The 18,539-nt window shown below is 36.7% G+C and overlaps 1 protein-coding gene across 5 annotated transcripts in view; it reads right to left on the reverse strand.

The window, feature by feature from the left end:
- Positions 1 to 18,539, reverse strand: part of TM2D1 (TM2 domain containing 1) — a 152,437-nt gene that overhangs the window by 94,978 nt on the left and 38,920 nt on the right. Inside the window, exon 8 of one of the 5 annotated variants that reach the window (XR_012849954.1) lies at positions 1,934 to 2,136. The exons of the other annotated variants lie outside the window; for them this stretch is intronic. The gene's annotated coding sequence lies outside the window, so the exon portion shown is untranslated. Of the gene's footprint in view, positions 1 to 1,933; positions 2,137 to 18,539 lie in introns of those variants that run through there. 5 annotated transcript variants of the gene reach the window in all.

The following is an 18,539-nucleotide window of genomic DNA, read 5'->3' on the forward strand; positions in this document are numbered from 1 at the left end:
AATAATATTGTATTCTGGTTATAATCAAACAACATTTACCTCCTTACAGGAACGTCTCACTCGCTCTCTCATGAACAGAGATCAATCATAGCCATAAACTTAACTTCAATTAAAAAGAAATATATAGAAAACCCCAAAGTGCCCCCCAGGGAATTGATTATACATGTCCCCGTTGAACTGTTCATTACTCTAGTTTGATAAATATGCAATTCCCCTCCCCCATACTGGGACAGAGCTGCAATGTAGTACATGGGCTCGCAAGACCTTACAAATCTATCATTGACGTACTGACACATGCAATTGAAATGATTGACAAGACGTATAGTACTGGCATTCAAATAGTTAATCTGCTGCCATCTAGTGGTAGAATTGGAGCATGCCCGTAACAGCCTGTGATAATACTGTGAAACTTCTTTAATTCAGCATTAATAGGATCTGACAATTGCAGGATTATCAAATATTCTGGATTATAAAGGAGTTGGGTTGTATTATAGGGGCACTGTCGCTGCAGCATTTGTATGTAGTAGTAATTACTCTGCAAACTCTGCTATGCAATTGTAGTATATTATGGACACTGCTATGTACTGATGTTATTACTCGGCTGGCACTACTATTTGGCGTAAACTTTTCCGTGGGCACTACAGTGGGGAATAGCTGTAAGGTGGTGCCATTAATAGGACCCAATTTGCAGTCTGCTGTGAGCAGTAGTACTTGGATCTTTGGGGAAGGGCACCATTCATGTCACTAGTTGTTGGCTGAGAAATAGACTTCGCATTAGGGTATTACTAGGGTATGTTTTTGGAGGTGTGGCCATTACAATAAGGGGTGGGGTTAATATGTAACATACATCTGAAAAGTTTGCCGTAGCTTGTCAGTATTTGGGCTACAGCCCAGAGCTTCTTTCACAATTCTGTTGGTTTTCAAGTTCAGATAATTCAATCACATTAATCTCTGCTTGTTCAATGTCTATTCACGACATGTTCTGCTAATTTGCATTCTGGGAAGTGTCAGCTTTACACTTTGAGCGCAGCTCTGGAGTATAATACAGGATGTAACTCAGGATCAGTACAGGATAAGTAATGTAATGTATGTACACAGTGACTCCACCAGCAGAATAGTGAGTGCAGCTCTGGAGTATAATACAGGATATAACTCAGGATCAGTACAGGATAAGTAATGTAATGTATGTACACAGTGACTCCACCAGCAAAATAGTGAGTGCAGCTCTGGAGTATAATACAGGATGTAACTCAGGATCAGTACAGGATAAGTAATGTAATGTATGTACACAGTGACTCCACCAGCAGAATAGTGAGTGCAGCTCTGGAGTATAATACTGGATGTAACTCAGGATCAGTGCAGGATAAGTAATGTATGTACACAGTGACTCCACCAGCAGAATAGTGAGCACAGCTCTGGTGTATAATACAGGATAAGTAATGTAATGTATGTACACAGTGACTGCACCAGCAGAAGAGTGAGTGCAGCTCTGGAGTATAATACAGGATGTAACTCAGGATCAGTGCAGGATAAGTAATGTAATGTATGTACACAGTGACTCCACCATCAGAATAGTGAGTGCAGCTCTGGAGTATAATGCAGGATATAACTCAGGATCAGTACATAAAGAAGTAATGTTGTAGAAAAGTCACAGATTATGGCGCACACCATATTTGTGCTATAATTAGCACATTTTCTTTTCTGGTGGGGTGTAGAGGAAAGGGATGTGGTCAACAGAGGTCCAACAAATGTAATATGTTTAATAGTGCAAAAAGTGGCGCAAATCTACACCTGGTCATAGTAGGCGTAGCTTTCATTTTTTGACTTTAGCCCAGACCAAAATGCGCCAAACTTATTATAAAAGCACGTGCCTCTTAATATATTTGGAGCATTTAACTCCTACACACTTAAGGTTACAACTGGGTTTATACAATTCTAGTCTTAATAAATCTTTCCCTAATTTTAAACACAGATACGGTTTAAGATATTGTAGAAAGTGGAGATGATGAAGATGGGGAGACATTGAATTCCTCTCTTATTACAGATAGATTCATTGGAGGGGACACATAGCAGAGTGCGGATATTCTGCTCGGTATCTGCGGGGAGGAATCCTTGGCTTGTCTCTTCCTGTGTCTGCTGATGTAAGTCAGAGGGAGCGAATATTAAACAAATCTCCACAATGACCGGGTTAAGTATTCAGGAACAAGCGTTGAATTTCCAGTGAACCCGACCGGCCATAAAGCAATCACAACATTACACAGAAATAGTTGTTTCATAGTAACTCATGACTTTCTGCCAACACGCCATGACGCATACATAGAATAAATGACATGAACTAGGTTACCATCACATTCATAGCAGTGATATTCCTAGCACAGAGTGTGGGTACGTCTATGGGGCATGGCAGGAGCAAGTGCCCTCTCCTCCGTCAAAGTCACGTCGTGGGCAAGGGTGCCCGCCGTACACTATGGTCCAATCCAAGTGCAGCAAAAGAAGTAAAGGGGGAATTGGAGGTTGACAATGAGAGTTTCGTCTTCCCGCGCATTACTGCAGAACCACCCAGGCATCTGCATTTCATATACTATCCTACAGAGGGAGCCGTTCCTATGCTTGGTTGCATAGACTTCCATAGTGCGAAGAACGGCATACCTGGGGGACCCACTGGCCCCCTGCCACATATGAGAATAGTGGCCCCATATGTGGGCAATGCAGAGTTGCGCTGCACAATGATTATCAATATACTATATATCTATACAGCTAAGTTTTTCTGATACAGAGCTCCAAATCTCCTGCTTACCTGTACACCGTGAATGATAACATTCGGTCTACCTGTAGCCACCACTAGGGGGAGATCCGAGCATACAGATTTATACTGCTCCTAACTAACAAAATTATAAACCTTATGCAGTGAGCTCCCCCTAGTGGTGGCTGCAGGCAACTAGAATGTTATATACTATGGCTGTGAGAAGCTATACAGGGGATTTGGAGATTTGTATTAGTAAATTGGAGTACAAGCACCTATAAAACATTATGAAATTAAAAAGCACAGAATTTTGGATTTAGGATTACAAAAAAATGGTGTTGAAGGGGGACAGTTACTTTATTCTATGAAATGTATATAAATCCTATATAGAGTGATGTCACCACGTATGACATTTTGTTGTTTATTGCTAGTAGGATTCTACCGACACAAATCATCGTGTAGTAAAGTGACAGAGGAATTACTCCAACATGACAAAGCCACGACTTTTATAATAATATAAAAAACTCGCCGTAGACCGCGGCTTAGTAAGACGCTCGGATGCGTGCCGCAGTCTGCTAGAAGTCTCACAGTATCAGCATTTCGCAGCCAATAAACTCTAAGCCAACTTCTTTTTTGCCTTTTTTAATTGAGTTCAATAACCTGATACAATTACATATCATCTGGACAGCCGGGACCGGGGGAACCGGTGTGTGGAAGTTGATGGCTAAAACATGTTTCGTTGCCTGTTGGAAAGCAGTTTTGCTGGAAGAAACTGGGCACGTACAGATTACAATAATCAAACCACGCTCCAAATACGATAAAAAAAAAAAAAAAATCCTCATAGCCCGGGTTCACATTTGAACTTTTTGTGTAGCTTTTTTTTTTTTCCTTTTTTAAACATAAAACGGCCACTGATTATCATACGCCCAGCCCCCTCTCCACAGAGTCTACACCTAGATGCGACGTCCAATGGCTGCCTCAGCAAGCGGGGGTCAGGGGTCCCCCGTTCTGGAGATGTGGGTATCAGAGCTGGCGCCCGCATCTAGCATCAATTTTCTGTGGATATGCCATAAATATCTATGGCCTCATGCACACGACCGTAGTCGTGTGCACAGTCCGCGATTACGGCACAGGTGGCCCGAGGAGTGTCATCTGCGGGCCGTCCACAAATCAAGGGACTATGTACACACAAGATGTGCATTCATTTTAAGTAGCCCGGCTTGTAATCTGCGCCTCATAAAATGACTTGTCCTATTTTTTCTTGCAGTCCGGCCTCCCCGACAATGCACGGACCGTGGAACCCACAGTGGTGTGCATCGGCCCATAGGATAGAATGCGTTCAATACCATCCGCAATTACGGATAGTATGCGGCCGCAAAACTACGGTCGTGTGCATGAGGTCTTTAAAGGTGCTGCCTAATCAGAGGCAACCCCTCCCTGGTTAAAGCCATTGCGGCGATCACTTGATCACGGCAGATCTGGCTCCACCGTAAATTAACAAAAACGGCAATTGCCCGTGTTGTCGTTTTCGGAGCAGTTTTTTTGTGGTGTTTTTGGTGCGTCATTAACATGTACCAGAACAAAATGCGTGAAGGAGTCCTTACTAAATGACATCCAATATAAGTACAACACCCTCCAGTGAAATGAATTGTCAAGAACTGCTCTGAAGGAGCCGCCGCCTGGAGACCTCCATGGATTTCCGGAACGTCAGGGACTAGGTACATATAGTAGAACTGCTAGTGGGTTCAGCCGCATTTTCAATTTTTTTCCTGGAATGTCCCTTTAAGGCCTTCTGTTGGAATATAATCCACCAATGGCAGCCATATTGGTTGTCACCCAGCTTTCCCAGGCTCAGATGAAATTTGAGGTACTTGATAAAGACAACGACTGGGGACTTCTATTTTCGGGGGATTTTTTTCTTCATTTTAGTGGGATCCTGGGATGAAGCAGATTTACAGCGTACCTGTGTTTCATGATCAGCGCTGGGGGCTCAGAACGGTTAAGTAAACAGATTTGAGGATTGCAGTAACATCTGTAGAATCTATCAGTGAACGCTGATCTCTCGCTGACCCGACCTTCCCTCGCTGCGATTTCCTCCGTTTATACACAACAATGCCGGTAATTTGTGTGGATTGTGCAGGAAGAGGGACTCTTACAGGATTTCACTTCCATTACAAGAACATTTTATTTATCCTTCTAGCAACTGCTGATGTGATTGAATATTGCACGGCGAGCACTTCCCTGCGCTCCCTCCGGAGTTCTGCCATATTAAAAGGATCCATTCGCTGCAAATCCATCGTCTACCTACAAACATAGCGGCGTTACAGAGCGGCCGGGCGGATTCTGCATTACTGCGCTGACTTATCTGCTCATATTCAACAAAAAAGTCAAGACAATGCCCCTCAGTTCAACAGGGACTGGTAACAAAAACTCTGCAGCACCCAATGCGTAGGACAGCGGGAACATATACGAGGACACGGCCTTGTTGTATCTCAGCCATGTGTACAGCAGGTCAACCCCTAGTTACAAGTATTCTCCAATCATTTGGGTCAGTGTGCTATTGAGCTGGGGTATCTAAGCTTGTCATGTGTGACACTGTCTGCTGATCCGATGTATCTAATCCTATCATATGTGATACGCTCTGCTAAGCCGATGCATCTAAATCTATCTTGCGTTATACGGTCTACTGAACTAGTGTATCTAAGCCGATCTTCTGTGATGTACTGTGCTGTTGAACCTGTCTATCTAATCCTATCATGTGTGATACTGTCTGCTGAGCCAATGTATCTAATCCTATCATGTGTGATACTGTCTGCTGAGCCAATGTATCTAATCCTATCCTGTGTGATAGTCTGGGGAAACTGTGTATCTAATCCTATGTGTGACATCTGCTGAGCTGCTGTATCTAATCCTATCATGTGTGATACTGTCTGCTGAGCTGCTGTATCTAATCCTATCATGTGTGATACGGTCTGCTGAGCCACTGTATATAATCCTCTCATGTGTGATACTGTCTGCTGATCCGCTGTATCTAATCCTATCATGTGTGATACGGTCTGCTGAGCCACTGCATCTAATCCTATCATGTGTGATCCTGTCTGCTGAGCTGCTGTACCTAATCTTATCATGTATGATACGGTCTGCTGAGCTATGTATCTAATCTTATCATGTGTGATACTGTCTGCTGAGCTGCTGTATCTAATCCTATCATGTGTGATACTGTCTGCTGAGCCCTGTATCTAATCCTATCATGTGTGATACTGGCTGCTGTGCTGTGTATCTGATCCTATCATGTGTGATACTGTCTGCTGAGCTGTGTATCTATTCCGATCATGTGTGATACTGTCTGCTGAGCCGCTGTATCTAATCCTATCATGTGTGATACTGTCTGCTAAGCTCTGTATCTAATCCTATCATGTGTGATCCTGTCTGCTGAGCTGCTGTACCTAATCTTATCATGTATGATACGGTCTGCTGAGCTATGTATCTAATCTTATCATGTGTGATACTGTCTGCTGAGCTGCTGTATCTAATCCTATCATGTGTGATACTGTCTGCTGAGCCCTGTATCTAATCCTATCATGTGTGATACTGGCTGCTGTGCTGTGTATCTGATCCTATCATGTGTGATACTGTCTGCTGAGCTGTGTATCTATTCCGATCATGTGTGATACTGTCTGCTGAGCCGCTGTATCTAATCCTATCATGTGTGATACTGTCTGCTAAGCTCTGTATCTAATCCTATCATGTGTGATACTGTCTGCTGAGCCTAAATTCTTACGCATTATAGCATAATCCCTAGGGCAGATTCAGACGAACGTTGCGTTTTGCGCGCGGAAAAACCACTTGACAGCTCCGTGTGTCATCCGTGTATGATGCGCGGCTGCGTGATTTTCGCGCAGCCGCCATCATAGAGATGAGGCTAGTCGACGCCCGTCACTGTCCAAGGTGCTGAAAGAGCTAACTGATCAGCAGTAACTTTTTCAGCACCCTCGACAGTGAATGCCGATCACAATATACAGCAACCTGTTAAAAAAAAAAGAAAAAGTTTGTACTTACCGAGAACTTCCCTCCCGGCCGTTGCCTTGGTGACGCGTCCTTGGTGACGCGCCTCTCAACATCTGGCCCCACCTCCCTGGATGACGCGGCAGTCCATGTGACCGCTGCAGCCTGTGCTTGGCCTGTGATTGGCTGGAGCTGTCACTTGGACTGAATTGTCATCCCGGGAGGTCAGACTGGAGGAAGAAGCCGGGAGTTATCAGTAAGTCAAAACTTCGTTTTTTTTTTACAGGTTCATGTATATTGGGATCGGAAGTCACTGTCCATGGTGCTGAAACAGTTTAACTCTTTCAGCACCCTGGACAGTGACTATCTCCTGACGTCGCGTACCGGAAATTTTTTTGCCGGGTTCGGCGAAAACGAGTTCGGCCGAACCCGGTGAAGTTCGGTTCGGTTGTCCGGGTTCGCTCATCTAAAAAGACACTCCGTTTGGATGTTTGGAAACAGAAAAGCACGTGGTGCTTTTCTGTTTACATTCATCCTTTTGACAGCTGGTGCGCTGTTTCAGTCGGTTCGCACGGAAGTGCTTCCGTGCGACCTGCGTGGTTTTTACGCACCCATTGACTTCAGATATTGAACATGTCACGTGTTTTGCGCAGCTGACAAACGCTGCGCAAAAAGCACGGACTGTCTGTACTGCCCCATAGACTTGTATTGGTCTTTGCGTGGCGCGTGAAAACAACGCGGCCCGCACGGACCGAATACACGTTCGTGTGAATCCCCCCTTATTCTTACAGTAACTCATAATACTCACATTCTGCCATACAGTGCCAAAGAGAATCATCCATTACCGGCATAATGCCAGTGTCCAGAGTGGCATGATTCGTCTACATAGAGCCAAACAGTGCTAACATAGTCCTCTACTATTGCCAAACATTTGCCTAGATAAAGAGTGCCCACAGTTATCACCCCCTCCTTCCCATCACAGCGCCACCTACCACACAGGACATCTTTCCTGTGGCTAACATTTTCTGTATGTTCTCTAAGGCCCTGTTCACACAGAGTTTTGTCTCAGAATTCCTTCTGGAATTTTGAGGCAGATTTTGAACTGCCTGCCCTTTTTTGTCAGTGTTTTTGTGCAGCATTTTTCGTCCATGGCCATTGAAGCTAATGCAAGGACCGCGTGCAAAAAAACGCAGAGAAAAATGTTCAGAAACAAGCGGCGACAATTTTTTCTGCCTCCCAATAATTTCAATGGGAGGTCAGAGGTGGAAACCGCGGCTGAAAGGACACGCTGCTTTATTTCCCAGCGAGCAGCTAAAAGCCGCCCTGGGAAAAAAAACGCCTCTGCCTCCTATTGAAATCAATAGGGAGCAATTTCGACCGTTTTATTTTGAGGATTCCGACGCGGTGTCCGCGAACTCACCCTAAAGTAATTTGCACAATTCCCAAATAATACCATACACCGCTAAATAATAATGGGTCATTTTAGTTTGGTCCTGGGATTCCTATCCTCAGAGGCCCCCTCATCAAGAGGACCCTGAGCAATTGCCCAGTTTGTCACCCCCTAAAACCGATCCTGAGTATACATTGGAAGATATCTGCATATTTGACTGGAAAGCTTTTTCTGAACGCAGCTTTGGATATGACTGGAGTATAATACTTGATATAACTCAAGATCAGTGCAAGACAAGTATTTGTAAGGCCTTGTTCACACGCGTCGTGTAAAAAAAGAAGTGTCAGGTCAAGTCTCGGCACCGAAAACGCGTCTAAGTCCTAATTAGGCGCCCAAAAAAATACGTCAGACGCCTGTATTTTAAAAAGCGCTTTACAAAAACGCTAGCTTTTTTTAAGCGCCGTGTGAACAAGGCCCAAAGTTACTTGCTGGTGCTCAAGTCTTTCTGATAAACGTCTGCACTGACTAAGCAGCGGTGAGCCAGACAGGTGCATTTCTGTTACCCATTACCATTCCTTTCTCTGCAAAGTGCACACAAGACCCCGTGACCCCCAGAATTGATTACTCATCTGCATTACAATATAAACCTCATTCCTATACATTTATTTCCAGATGTATTGTGTCTCCCGTTCACATTAACATTTGGCGCAATGTATATTTTTGCAACGCCCGGCCACAGTTTAACACATTCCCAGGTTAATACAGAAACATCTCATCTGCCAGCGCGTGATTTAATAACGGAGGGTCAGCAGAGGTTGCTTGTGGCTTTCAGAGTGCTCAGGCTATTTATAACATATTGCAGGAGTATATTTATTGCGCACTCTTATAAATTGTTGGCTGTTGATGTTCATGTTAACTGGAGATATTATAATCAGAGTGCGAGGAGGATTCTCCAGGAATGTGAGCGAAACTGCAAAAGTAAATGAAGATGTGATGTATATAATGCCAGGAATGTGCAGAACACTATAATATCCACATCTATCCTATATTTACCCAGAGCTGATCATTTACTTACTGCAAATGACATATTCTTGTATATAGGGGGCAGTATTATAGTAGTTATATTCTTGTATATAGGGGGCAGTATTATAGTAGTTATATTCTTGTATATAGGGGGCAGTATTATAGTAGTTATATTCTTGTATATAGGAGCAGTATTATAGTAGTTATATACTTGTATATGGGGCAGTATTATAGTAGTTATATTCTAGTATATAGGAGCAGTATTATAGTAGTTATATTCTTGTATATAGGGGGCAGTATTATAGTAGTTATATTCTTGTATAAAGGGGGCAGTATTATAGTAGTTATATTCTTGTATATAGGGGGCAGTATTATAGTAGTTATATTCTTGTATATAGGGGGCAGTATTATAGTAGTTATATTCTTGTATATAGGAGCAGTATTATAGTAGGTATATTCTTGTATATAGGAGCAGTATTATAGTAGTTATATTCTTGTATATAGGGGCAGTATTATAGTAGTTATATTCTTGTATATAGGAGCAGTATTATAGTAGTTATATTCTTGTATATAGGAGCAGTATTATAGTAGGTATATTCTTGTATATAGGAGCAGTATTATAGTAGTTATATTCTTGTATATAGGGGCAGTATTATAGTAGTTATATTCTTGTATATAGGAGGCAGTATTATAGTAGTTATATTCTTGTATATAGGGGACAGTATTATAGTAGTTATATTCCTGTATATAGGGGGCAGTATTATAGTAGTTATATTCTTGTATATAGGGGGCAGTATTATAGTAGTTATATTCTTGTATATAGGGAGCAGTATTATAGTAGTTATATTCTTGTATATGGGAGCAGTATTATAGTAGTTATATTCTTGTATATAGGGGGCAGTATTATAGTAGTTATATTCTTGTATATAGGAGGCAGTATTATAGTAGTTATATTATTGTATATAGGGGGCAGTATTATAGTAGTTATATTCTTGTATATAGGAGCAGTATTATAGTAGTTATATTCTTGTATATAGGGGGCAGTATTATAGTAGTTATATTCTTGTATATAGGGGGCAGTATTATAGTAGTTATATTCTTGTATATAGGAGCAGTATCATAGTAGTTATATTCTTGTATATAGGAGCAGTATTATAGTAGTTATATTCTTGTATATAGGGGCAGTATTATAGTAGTTATATTCTTGTATATAGGGGGCAGTATTATAGTAGTTATATTCTTGTATATAGGGGCAGTATTATAGTAGTTATATTCCTGTATATAGGGGGCAGTATTATAGTAGTTATATTCTTGTATATAGGGGGCAGTATTATAGTAGTTATATTCTTGTATATAGGGAGCAGTATTATAGTAGTTATATTCTTGTATATGGGAGCAGTATTATAGTAGTTATATTCTTGTATATAGGGGGCAGTATTATAGTAGTTATATTCTTGTATATAGGAGGCAGTATTATAGTAGTTATATTATTGTATATAGGGGGCAGTATTATAGTAGTTATATTCTTGTATATAGGGACACTATTATAGTAGTTATATTCTTGTATATAGGAGCAGTATTATAGTAGTTATATACATGTATATGGGGCAGTATTATAGTAGTTATATTCTTGTATATAGGAGCAGTATTATAGTAGTTATATTCTTGTATATAGGGGGCAGTATTATAGTAGTTATATTCTTGTATAAAGGGGGCAGTATTATAGTAGTTATATTCTTGTATATAGGGGGCAGTATTATAGTAGTTATATTCTTGTATATAGGAGGCAGTATTATAGTAGTTATATTCTTGTATATAGGAGCAGTAATATAGTAGGTATATTCTTGTATATAGGAGCAGTATTATAGTAGTTATATTCTTGTATATAGGGGCAGTATTATAGTAGTTATATTCTTGTATATAGGAGGCAGTATTATAGTAGTTATATTCTTGTATATAGGAGCAGTAATATAGTAGGTATATTCTTGTATATAGGAGCAGTATTATAGTAGTTATATTCTTGTATATAGGGGCAGTATTATAGTAGTTATATTCTTGTATATAGGAGGCAGTATTATAGTAGTTATATTCTTGTATATAGGGGACAGTATTATAGTAGTTATATTCCTGTATATAGGGGGCAGTATTATAGTAGTTATATTCCTGTATATAGGGGGCAGTATTATAGTAGTTATATTCTTGTATATAGGGGGCAGTATTATAGTAGTTATATTCTTGTATATAGGAGGCAGTATTATAGTAGTTATATTATTGTATATAGGGGGCAGTATTATAGTAGTTATATTCTTGTATATAGGGGGCAGTATTATAGTAGTTATATTCTTGTATATAGGAGCAGTATTATAGTAGTTATATACTTGTATATGGGGCAGTATTATAGTAGTTATATTCTTGTATATAGGAGCAGTATTATAGTCGTTATATTCTTGTATATAGGGGGCAGTATTATAGTAGTTATATTCTTGTATAAAGGGGGCAGTATTATAGTAGTTATATTCTTGTATATAGGGGGCAGTATTATAGTAGTTATAGTCTTGTATATAGGGGGCAGTATTATAGTAGTTATATTCTTGTATATAGGGGGCAGTATTATAGTAGTTATATTCTTGTATATAGGGGGCAATATTATAGTAGTTATATTCTTGTATATAGGGGCAGTATTACAGTAGTTATATTCTTGTATATAGGGGGCAGTATTATAGTAGTTATATTCTTGTACATAGGGGGCAGTATTATAGTAGTTATATTCCTGTATATAGGAGCAGTATTATAGTAGTTATATTCTTGTATATAGGGGGCAGTATTATAGTAGTTATATTCTTGTATATAGGGGCAGTATTATAGTAGCTATATTCTTGTATATAGGAGAAGTATTATAGTAGTTATATTCTTGTATATAGGGGGCAGTATTATAATAGTTATATTCTTGTATATAGGAGGCAGTATTATAGTAGTTATATTCTTGTATATAGGGGGCAGTATTATAGTAGTTATATTCTTGTATATAGGGGGCAGTATTATAGTAGTTATATTCTTGTATATAGGAGCAGTATTATAGTAGTTATATACTTGTATATGGGGCAGTATTATAGTAGTTATATTCTTGTATATAGGAGCAGTATTATAGTAGTTATATTCTTGTATATAGGGGGCAGTATTATAGTAGTTATATTCTTGTATAAAGGGGGCAGTATTATAGTAGTTATATTCTTGTATATAGGGGGCAGTATTATAGTAGTTATAGTCTTGTATATAGGGGGCAGTATTATAGTAGTTATATTCTTGTATATAGGGGGCAGTATTATAGTAGTTATATTCTTGTATATAGGGGGCAATATTATAGTAGTTATATTCTTGTATATAGGGGCAGTATTACAGTAGTTATATTCTTGTATATAGGGGGAGGTATTATAGTAGTTATATTCTTGTACATAGGGGGCAGTATTATAGTAGTTATATTCCTGTATATAGGAGCAGTATTATAGTAGTTATATTCTTGTATATAGGGGGCAGTATTATAGTAGTTATATTCTTGTATATAGGAGCAGTATTATAGTAGTTATATACTTGTATATGGGGCAGTATTATAGTAGTTATATTCTTGTATATAGGGGCAGTATTATAGTAGTTATATTCTTGTATATAGGGGGCAGTATTATAGTAGTTATATTCTTGTATATAGGGGGCAGTATTATAGTAGTTATATTCTTGTATATAGGGGGCAGTATTATAGTAGTTATATTCTTGTATATAGGGAGCAGTATTATAGTAGTTATAGTCTTGTATATAGGGGGCAGTATTATAGTAGTTATATTCTTGTATATAGGGGGCAGTATTATAGTAGTTATATTCTTGTATATAGGGGGCAATATTATAGTAGTTATATTCTTGTATATAGGGGCAGTATTACAGTAGTTATATTCTTGTATATAGGGGGCAGTATTATAGTAGTTATATTCTTGTACATAGGGGGCAGTATTATAGTAGTTATATTCCTGTATATAGGAGCAGTATTATAGTAGTTATATTCTTGTATATAGGGGGCAGTATTATAGTAGTTATATTCTTGTATATAGGGGCAGTATTATAGTAGTTATATTCTTGTATATAGGAGCAGTATTATAGTAGTTATATTCTTGTATATAGGGGGCAGTATTATAGTAGTTATATTCTTGTATATAGGAGGCAGTATTATAGTAGTTATATTCTTGTATATAGGGGGCAGTATTATAGTAGTTATATTCTTGTATATAGGGGCAGTATTATAGTAGTTATATTCTTGTATATAGGGGGCAGTATTATAGTAGTTATATTCTTGTATATAGGGGGCAGTATTATAGTAGTTATATTCTTGTATATAGGGGCAGTATTATAGTAGTTATATTCTTGTATATAGGGGGCAGCATTATAGTAGTTATAGTCCTGTATATAGGGGGCAGTATTATAGTAGTTATATTCTTGTATATAGGGAGCAGTATTATAGTAGGTATATTCTTGTATATAGGAGCAGTATTATAGTAGTTATATTCTTGTATATAGGGGCAGTATTATAGTAGTTATATTCTTGTATATAGGAGGCAGTATTATAGTAGTTATATTCTTGTATATAGGGGGCAGTATTATAGTAGTTATATTCTTGTATATAGGAGCAGTATTATAGTAGTTATATACTTGTATATGGGGCAGTATTATAGTAGTTATATTCTTGTATATAGGAGCAGTATTATAGTAGTTATATTCTTGTATATAGGGGGCAGTATTATAGTAGTTATATTCTTGTATAAAGGGGGCAGTATTATAGTAGTTATATTCTTGTATATAGGGGGCAGCATTATAGTAGTTATAGTCTTGTATATAGGGGGCAGCATTATAGTAGTTATATTCTTGTATATAGGGGGCAGTATTATAGTAGTTATATTCTTGTATATAGGGGCAGTATTACAGTAGTTATATTCTTGTATATAGGGGGCAGTATTATAGTAGTTATATTCTTGTACATAGGGGGCAGTATTATAGTAGTTATATTCCTGTATATAGGAGCAGTATTATAGTAGTTATATTCTTGTATATAGGGGGCAGTATTATAGTAGTTATATTCTTGTATATAGGGGCAGTATTATAGTAGTTCTATTCTTGTATATAGGAGCAGTATTATAGTAGTTATATTCTTGTATATAGGGGGCAGTATTATAGTAGTTATATTCTTGTATATAGGAGGCAGTATTATAGTAGTTATATTCTTGTATATAGGGGGCAGTATTATAGTAGTTATATTCTTGTATATAGGGGGCAGTATTATAGTAGTTATATTCTTGTATATAGGAGCAGTATTATAGTAGTTATATACTTGTATATGGGGCAGTATTATAGTAGTTATATTCTTGTATATAGGAGCAGTATTATAGTAGTTATATTCTTGTATATAGGGGGAAGTATTATAGTAGTTATATTCTTGTATAAAGGGGGCAGTATTATAGTAGTTATATTCTTGTATATAGGGGGCAGTATTATAGTAGTTATATTCCTGTATATAGGGGGCAGTATTATAGTAGTTATATTCTTGTATATAGTGGGTAGTATTATAGTAGTTATATTCTTGTATATAGGAGGCAGTATTATAGTAGTTATATTCTTGTATATAGGGGCAGTATTATAGTAGTTATATTCTTGTATATAGGAGGCAGTATTATAGTAGTTATATTCTTGTATATAGGGGGCAGTATTATAGTAGTTAGATTCCTGTATATAGGGGGCAGTATTATAGTAGTTATATTCTTGTATATAGGGGGCAGTATTATAGTAGTTATATTCTTGTATATAGGGAGCAGTATTATAGTAGTTATATTCTTGTATATAGGGAGCAGTATTATAGTAGTTATATTCTTGTATATGGGAGCAGTATTATAGTAGTTATATTCTTGTATATAGGGGGCAGTATTATAGTAGTTATATTCTTGTATATAGGAGGCAGTATTATAGTAGTTATATTCCTGTATATAGGAGCAGTATTATAGTAGTTATATTCTTGTATATAGGGGGCAGTATTATAGTAGTTATATTCTTGTATATAGGGGCAGTATTATAGTAGTTATATTCTTGTATATAGGAGCAGTATTATAGTAGTTATAGTCTTGTATATAGGGGCAGTATTATAGTAGTTATATTCTTGTATATGGGGCAGTATTATAGTAGTTATATTCTTGTATATAGGAGGCAGTATTATAGTAGTTATATTCCTGTATATAGGGCAGTATTATAGTAGTTATATTCTTGTATATAGGGAGCAGTATTATAGTAGTTATATTCATGTATATAGGAGGCAGTATTATAGTAGTTATATTCCTGTATATAGCGGCAGTATTATAGTAGTTATATTCTTGTATATAGGGAGCAGTATTATAGTAGTTATATTCTTGTATATAGAAGACAGTATTATAGTAGTTATATTCTTGTATATAGGGGCAGTATTATAGTAGTTATATTCTTGTATATAGGGGGCAGTATTATAGTAGTTATATTCTGGTATATAGGGGGCAGTATTATAGTAGTTATAGTCTTGTATATAGGAGCAGTATTATAGTAGTTATATTCTTCTATATAGGGGCAGTATTATAGTAGTTATATTCTTGTATATAGGGGGCAGTATTATAGTAGTTATATTCTTGTATATAGGGGGCAGTATTATAGTAGTTATATTCTTGTATATAGGGGCAGTATTATAGTAGTTATATTCTTGTATATAGGGGGCAGTATTATAGTAGTTATATTCTTGTATATAGGGGGCAGTATTATAGTAGTTATATTCTTGTATATAGGGGGCAGTATTATAGTAGTTATATTCTTGTATATAAGGGGCAGTATTATAGTAGTTATATTCTTGTATATAGGGGGCAGTATTATAATAGTTATATTCTTGTATATAGGGGGCAGTATTATAGTAGTTATATTCTTGTATATAAGGGGCAGTATTATAGTAGTTATATTCTTGTATATAGGGGGCAGTATTATAGTAGTTATATTCTTGTATATAAGGGGCAGTATTATAGTAGTTATATTCTTGTATATAGGGGACAGTATTATAGTACCGTAGTTATATTCTTGTATATAGGGGCAGTATTATAGTAGTTACATTCTTGTATATAGGGGGCAGCATTATAGTAGTTACATTCTTGTATATAGGGGGCAGCATTATAGTAGTTACATTCTTGTATATAGGGGGCAGTATTATAGTCGTTATATTCTTGTATATAGGGGGCAGTATTATAGTAGTTATATTCTTGTATATAGGGAGCAGTATTATAGTAGTTATATTCTTGTATATAGAAGACAGTATTATAGTAGTTATATTCTTGTATATAGGGGCAGTATTATAGTAGTTATATTCTTGTATATAGGGGGCAGCATTATAGTAGTTACATTCTTGTATATAGGGGGCAGTATTATAATCATTATATTCTTGTATATAGGGGCAGTATTATAGTAGTTATATTCTTGTATATAGGGAGCAGTATTATAGTAGTTATATTCTTGTATATAGAAGACAGTATTATAGTAGTTATATTCTTGTATATAGGGGCAGTATTATAGTAGTTATATTCTTGTATATAGGGGGCAGTATTATAGTAGTTATATTCTGGTATATAGGGGGCAGTATTATAGTAGTTATATTCTTGTACATAGGGGGCAGTATTATAGTAGTTATATTCTTGTATATAGGGGGCAGTATTATAGCAGTTATATTCTTGTATATAGGGGGCAGTATTATAGTAGTTCTATTCTTGTATATAAGGGGCAGTATTATAGTAGTTATATTCTTGTATATAGGGGACAGTATTATAGTAGTTATATTCTTGTATATAGGGGCAGTATTATAGTAGTTATATTCTTGTATATAGGGGGCAGCATTATAGTAGTTACATTCTTGTATATAGGGGGCAGTATTATAGTCGTTATATTCTTGTATATAGGGGGCAGTATTATAATCGTTATATTCTTGTATATAGGGGCAGTATTATAGTAGTTATATTCCTGTATATAGGGGCAGAATTATAGTAGTTATATTCTTGTATATAGGGAGCAGTATTATAGTAGTTCTATTCTTGTATATAGGAGCATTATTATAGTAATTATATTCTTGTACATAGGGACAGTATTATAGTAGTTATATTCTTGTATATAGGAGCAGTATTATAGTAGTTATATTCTTGTATATAGGGGGCAGTATTATAGTAGTTATATTCTTTTATATAGGGGCTGTATTATAATAGTTATATTCTAGTATATAGGAGCAGTATTATAGTAGTTATATTCTGGTATATAGGGGGCAGTATTATAGTAGTTATATTCTTGTATATAGTGAGCAGTATTATAGTAGTTATATTCTTGTATATAGGGGCAGTATTACAGTAGTTATATTCTTGTATATAGGGGCAGTATTATAGTAGTTATATTCTTGTATATAGGGGGCAGTATTATAGTAGTTATATTCTTGTATATAGGGGGCAGTATTATAGTAGTTATATTCTTGTATATAGGAGCAGTATTATAGTAGTTGTATTCTTGTATATAGGAGCAGTATTATAGTAGTTATATTCTTGTATATAGGGGGCAGTATTATAGTAGTTATAGTCTTGTATATAGGGGGCAGTATTATAGTAGTTATATTCTTGTATATAGGGGGCAGTATTATAGTAGTTATATTCTTGTATATAGGGGGCAATATTATAGTAGTTATATTCTTGTATATAGGGGGCAATATTACAGTAGTTATATTCTTGTATATAGGGGGCAGTATTATAGTAGTTATATTCTTGTACATAGGGGGCAGTATTATAGTAGTTATATTCCTGTATATAGGAGCAGTATTATAGTAGTTATATTCTTGTATATAGGGGGCAGTATTATAGTAGTTATATTCCTGTATATAGGAGCAGTATTATAGTAGTTATATTCTTGTATATAGGGGGCAGTATTATAGTAGTTATATTCTTGTACAAAGGGGAAGTATTATAGTAGTCATATTCTTGTATATAGGGTAGTAATATAGTAGTTATATTCTTGTATATAGGGGCAGTATTATAGTAGTTATATTCTTGTACAAAGGGGGAAGTATTATAGTAGTCATATTCTTGTACATAGGGGGCAGTGTTATAGTAGTTATATTCCTGTATATAGGGGGCAGTATTATAGTAGTTATATTCTTGTATATAGGGGGCAGTATTATAGTAGTTATATACTTGTATATAGGGGGAAGTATTATAGTAGTTATATTCTTGTATATAGGGGCAGTATTATAGTAGTTATATTCTTGTATATAGGGGCAGTATTATAGTAGTTATATTCTTGTATATAGGAGGC

The sequence above is a fragment of the Rhinoderma darwinii genome, chromosome 7 (genome assembly GCF_050947455.1).
Source record: "Rhinoderma darwinii isolate aRhiDar2 chromosome 7, aRhiDar2.hap1, whole genome shotgun sequence".
Classification (NCBI taxonomy): Eukaryota; Metazoa; Chordata; class Amphibia; order Anura; family Rhinodermatidae; genus Rhinoderma; species Rhinoderma darwinii.